General features: G+C 48.0%; 1 protein-coding gene and 1 long non-coding RNA gene across 3 annotated transcripts in view; one reads left to right on the plus strand and one right to left on the minus strand.

Moving 5' to 3' along the window:
• TPST1 (tyrosylprotein sulfotransferase 1) overlaps positions 1–2,676 on the minus strand; it is a 105,400-nt gene extending 102,724 nt beyond the window's left edge. For both annotated transcript variants that reach the window (XR_014073437.1, XM_081558086.1), the window contains exon 1: positions 2,437–2,676. The gene's annotated coding sequence lies outside the window, so the exon portion shown is untranslated. The remainder of the gene's footprint in view (positions 1–2,436) is intronic.
• A 101-nt stretch (positions 2,677–2,777) lies between these two features.
• LOC145532628 (uncharacterized) lies at positions 2,778–3,853 on the plus strand. The gene is made up of 2 exons (XR_014073441.1): positions 2,778–3,010; positions 3,368–3,853. It is a non-coding gene; the product is annotated as an uncharacterized LOC145532628 (long non-coding RNA).
• Positions 3,854–6,000: the final 2,147 nt, after the last annotated feature.

Here is a 6,000-nt window from a genome sequence, read left to right on the forward strand (position 1 = left end):
TGATCCCCTCATCCTCAACCTTTAAAAGCTCCTAGGTGGTTTAAAGTAGAGCCTGGGTTGAAATCTGTTCAGGAAAAACATAACCCAGGCCACAAGCAATCTTCTGGCAATGAGGAGAGAAAAGAAAAGGATTTCAGGTAGCAACAATAGGATCTACGGCAGACATAATGATAGGAGAAAAGAAGTTTCTAAGGCTTCTAGGGTACAGAACTTAAAATAGGAGGTTTGTGGATGTCTTTGAGGCAGCTATGAGTAAGAAGAGAAAGGAAAAAATACCCAAGTTTGAAGTACAAGTATCCAAGTATAGTTATCCGACAGACGAACATATGAAATACCTGAAGTTCAAGAAAAATGAGGACTGAATATATACCGTTGTAAACCAAAAATATACAGGTGCTACTTGAAGCCATGAACAGAAGTGTAATAACACAAACTAGAAGACAGGGAAAAGAACAGAAAACAAAATCCTAAGGAATACCACATTAATCTGAGGGGAAGTACATCAAGGCAATGTTTCATTTTGGTTTGTTTTGGATGGTGAAAACATGAGCATGTGTGCAAGCTGAGAAAAAAAGAGAATATAGAATACGAAAGATGTTAGCCTCAGAAAGTAATACCTTCTTCCTCTGATAAAAGAAAAGGCAATCAGAAATCAGATAGGTACAAGCACACAGAAAAATGACAGACCCTTAAGAGTTCAGGGCTGATGCCCACCAATTCTGCAAAGTAGGAGGCAAAATAAGCAATGTAAAGAAGTCAAGAGTAAGATAAGTCAAGAAGAGGAGAATGGTAAAGATCTAGAAATAGCAGTAAGGTCTAGGTACATAAGAGGTACACAGGGAGTGAGTCAAAGGATCTCCAGGCAGTGCAAGCAAAGTTGGAATTTAAAAGTTTAGAACACCACCAGCAGCTCAGTCACACGCTTTCCTCAACCCTCCAGGAGCAGAAAAAGCCAACTGTTTGATTCATCCAGGCTTGGAAATCATCAGAGCAAATGAGCGAGAATGGCTTGAGGCCAGTAACATGGCTTTTATAATTTTCAAAAGTCAAACTTATTTTATTCTTTTTAAAATCGACTCTAGTTATTTCCTCTGATAGCCAGATAAGGGGGCAGGGGTGGCTAATTCCGCTTTCACTCTGAGAGAACTTGTCAGAACTTCCACTCCTAAGCATTTCTGATCCCTTCCACGGTTGATTCCAAGAAATCTAAACCTGACTCCTCTAGGCTCCTAAAAGATGAAAATTCACTGCAGGACTGGACTATCCAGCTGGGAGATTAACGCTCGAAACCCTTCTTAGACACAATGCAATTTCAACTAGGAGATGGGGGCTCTTCCTTCCCTAAAAATAAAAGTTCAGCAAACACTGAAGATGGGGTGGTGGGACTAACCTGCAAAGCTTATTAAGAACTCTTTACAAAGCCAATTATTATAAAACAATATAAAACATGACACAAAGATAGCAAAATTCAATTCTTCGGAATGACTGCTGTAAGTAAATAACTGACAATGCAATCTCTTCATCAGACTTGGAGGTGCCTAATTCATCCGGCCACCTCCCATACTACTCTTGAGGTATTGGATACTGGACATCTTGCCACCGCTATCTGGAGGGCACAAAGGCCTCAAAGGAGGAAGAGGGTAACACGAGTGAGCACCTACCACGTAGCAGACCTACTGTGTGCCAAACTCTAGGCAACACACTTTACATGTTATGGGTGTAGCTCATTTAAAGACGAATTACGCTAAAAATATACACCGGGCACTCGGGAGAGGAGCAGTGTCTGAAGGTTTAAGCGTAGAGGAAAAGACGTGTTAGCGACGGTGGGTGATGAAAATGGAGAGAGAAGGGGCGAGTTGGGAAAGGAAAGCACCTGGGGGCAAAAGGGCAAAACCCAGGGACACATGGAGGGGGGCGGGGGGCGGGAGGGCGCGAGTGAAATGTCTAGAGGACCCGGTATGGGGGGCAAGGATGGGGTGAGCCTGGGGAAGGGAAGTCCGGGTAGAGGTGAGGGCAAAAGTCCGATCGGGGGGCCCGGGCGTCTCATCCCCGGAAGGCGCCCCGAAGGACTGCGGAGGCTGGGAAACAGTGCCGGCCCTGCCAGAGGGAGACAGGAAGGCGGGGAGGGGGCGGGAGAGAGCGGGAGGCCGACCACGGCGGGGGCGAGTCGGGCCACGGGGAAGCCCGAGACCGGGAAACGCGGGCGCTGAAGGCAGGGGTGCGGGATCGGAGCCGGGCCCGGCCGGGCCGGGACACGGAGCTACGCGCTGAGGGGGCGGAGCTGGACTAGCCCTGGGGGAGATACGCGGGCCGGCGGCGACTGGGACCGAGGGATGCCAGGACAGACGCGCCCGGGACTCGGAGCCAGGTGAGCGGCGGCAGGAAAGACAGAGGGGCCGGGGCGGCGCGCCGCAACGAGCGCGGCGTCCCCCTTACCTGGAATGAGTGGGGAGCCGCCGCGCCGCCTCCTCAGCATCCTGGGCTCAGCTGCTACTCCCACGGCCCTAGGTGGGGGCCATTCCGCCCACCCCGGGAGCCCGCCCTCACCGCCAGGCGCCAGCTGCTGCCAGCCCGGCCCGGCCCCGAGGAGCTGCGCTGACACGACCCGCGCCGGCGGCCGCCTCAGCAGCGACTCCCGCCGTCGCCGCCTCAGCGCCCGCAGCCGGCCTCCCGGGCGGGTGCGGGATCACACGCGTGCGGCGATTGGTTGCCCGGCGCCCGGCCGGGCGATGTATCGGTCTCTCTGATTCGTGGGTTCCACAGGCTGCCCTCCGATGGGGGCGAGGCTCGGCCTCCCGCCGAGCTCGGCAGGCGCTGAGGAGAGGGGTGGGTCTGACGTCGGGGCCGCGCGGGCGGCCCTGCGTCCCGGCGTGTGCGCGCGCTCCCCGCAGGGTTCTGGGGCTGCCTCCCGCGTGAGCGAGTGGTTGCCGAGCAACGGTGCGCGCGACCTAGCTGAGGGTAGGGGGGATGCCGCGGGCAGGTGGCGGTCCATGAAGCCCCAACCCCCACGGTAGGTGGCCTTCATCCTGGAAACCTGGGACCCGACAGGAGAAGGAGCGTTTCCAAGAAATCCTCCCTCTGCCTATCTCTGCTTCAAATAGCACCTCAGTGCTTGCTACTAGCAGAGGAGCTTTCACCTCATCGGGGTGACTCGAAAATGCAAATATCACATTCGCACAAAATTATATTCCACACCAAAGTGTAAATGAGTGAGAGTGGATTGAGAGTGGATTCTGTACCCACCAGAGAGGCGGAAACCCGGTACTCTTAGTTAAAACTAGGAGAGGAGGAAAAAGGCAAAGAGAAGGGGGACGTTGGGGAGAGGGCTGAAATTTCACAACTGAAAAATAACCGTTCCTGTTCACAGGTCCTTCCTGCAGACATATCCACACCACGTTCTGTCGAAGCAGTTATTTCAACTCTGTGAACATAGACTGGAAAAAACATGGGCTCAGAAATCTAACAGCTGCATTAAAAATTCCTGTCTACAATCTTGGAATGAGTTTTGCTGTCTATAGAACGAGGTCTGTAAACCTCATGAGAGTTGCTGTAAAGATTATCAAGTGTACCTATGTGCTCAGTCATGTCTAACTGTGACCCCTTGGACTGTAGCTTACCAGGCTCCTCTGTCCATAGGATTTCGCAGGCAAGAACATTGGAGTGGGTTGCCATTTCCTCCTCCAGGGGACTTTTCCAACCCAGGGATAGAACCCGCATCTCTTCCATTGCAGGCGGATTCTTTACCGCTGAGTCACTGGGGAAGCCCAAGTTCAAGTGAGGTCCACACAAAAATCCCTACAGCAATGTTCATAGTACCCTTACTCATTATAGCCAATAAAGTGGAAAAAAAACAGATGTCCATCAGCTGATTAATGAATAAGTAAAATATGACATAGCTACACAATGGAATATTACTTGACCATAAACAGGAATGAAGTACTGATAAATGCTACAACAGGGCTGAATCTTGAAAATGTCCTGCTAAATGAAAGAAGCCAGTCTTGAAAGACCACATATTATATGAGCCCCTTTATATGAAATGTCCAGAACAGGCAAATCCATAGAAAAAACAAGTATATTAGTGGATGCCTTGGACTGAGGGGGAAGTAATTGCTAATGGCTATGGGGCTTTTTCATGGGAGGGAGTGATTGATGAAAATGTTCTAAAATTGATTGTGGTGATAGTTGTGCAATTCTGTGAATATAAAAAAAAAACCACTGAATTGTTTACTTGAAGTAGGTGAGTTGTATGGTATGTGGATTATATCTCAATAAAGCTGTAATTTTTTTAAAAGAGCAAATAAGGTAACAAACCCCCAAGAGCCTCAGGCTGTGGTGCCACTCTAAGAACAAGGGATCAGTATATCTGGTTGTTTTCCCTTTATTTGATTGGCAAAATCTTGTAAGCAATTCGATCTGACGAAATTTAAAGAAATACTCACCATGATATTATTTCTTTGGAACATTTAAATCCAATTAAGAAGCTGATCTGATCTGACCCAGGCTGCTTTGGGGCAGCAGAAATGGACCACTAGGATTAGAAAGCTCATCAAAAGGAAAGGAGCAGGACATCTCTGGTGGTCCAGTGGCTAAGACTCTTTATTCCCTATGCAGGGGACCCAGGATTGATCCCTGGTCAGGGAACTAGATCCCACATGCCACAACTAAAGACCCCACATGCTGCAACAAAGATCAAAGATCCCTTGTGCCATGCAACTAAGACCCGATACAGCCGAATAAATGAATAAAATAAATATTGAAAAGAAAATGAGCAACGTTGACAGGCAGAGAGCAAAAGGAAAGGGAAAGGACACAGCATTCTACAAGGTGATTCAGATACAACTGCACTCTAAGTGGTTTGATTAACCAGTCTTTTAACATTAAGAGCTGTGTCCCATTCCACTTCCTGCATTCCAGACCACTTCAGGGAAACAGCTCACCCTGACCTGAGTAATCTTGAAGCCACAGACAGCACCGTGGGGCATTAATCCCTTAAACACAGCCCCTGCCAGCCTCTCTCCATGAGCCAGAAATGCAGCTCTCTGAAATGACCTCTACAACACCCAGAAAATACTTCACCCACCTACAAGACCTGGGGAAAAAAAAAAAAAATGAGTAGCCAGGTAGGGGCTTGGTGCTGGTATCTCTCATATAAACTCTGAGAACAAATTCCAGACGTAGGGAATTCCATAAGAATGGGGGACATGAATCCCAGTGAAATCTGGCAGGGATGTTAGCTCCTCGTCTGTCCCATGCCAGGATGTTTCCCTGAGCAAGACAGCTTCAGGTCGCCCAGGGACCACACTGTCTGTAAAAAAAAAAAAAGAAAAAAAAAAAAAAAACAGCTGCAAATAGGGAGCTGCTTGATCTGAAGTAAAGCTCAGGGTTGTATGGGAACAAGGTTTTTCTGCTTTTCAAAGCTACCCCAACCCATACAGTATATGCTAAGAAAAAAGACTCCAAAATATACTCTTGGAGGGAGGTGGGAGGGGGGTTCAGGATGGGGAACACATGTAAACCCAGGGCTGATTCATGTCAATGTATGGCAAAAACCACTACAATATTGTAAAGTAATTAGCCCCCAACTAAAATAAATAAATTTATCTAAAAAATATATATATATATACTCTTAAAAGAACACAGTTAAAAACAGTATATATAATATGCCCATTTGTATTTTTTCAAGTACACACAGACACACAAACACATGCACACTTGTGATTTTCAGAGATCAAATCGGTCAACCCTAAATGAAATCAGCCCTGAACATTCATTGGAAGGACTGATGCTGAAGCTAAAGCTCCAATACTTTGTTTGGTTACCTGATGTAAAGAACCAACTCATTGGAAAGGACCCTGATGCTGGGAAAGATTGAGGGGGTGACAGAGGATGAGCTGGATAGCATCGCCAACTCAATGGATAAGAGTTTGAGCAAACTCTGGGAGATAGTGAAGGGGAGCCTGGCATGATGCAATCCATGCCAGGATTGCAAAGAATCAG

This window comes from Giraffa tippelskirchi, chromosome 13 (genome assembly GCF_054371585.1).
Source record: "Giraffa tippelskirchi isolate mGirTip1 chromosome 13, T2T-mGirTip1v1.2.pri, whole genome shotgun sequence".
Classification (NCBI taxonomy): domain Eukaryota; kingdom Metazoa; phylum Chordata; class Mammalia; order Artiodactyla; family Giraffidae; genus Giraffa; species Giraffa tippelskirchi.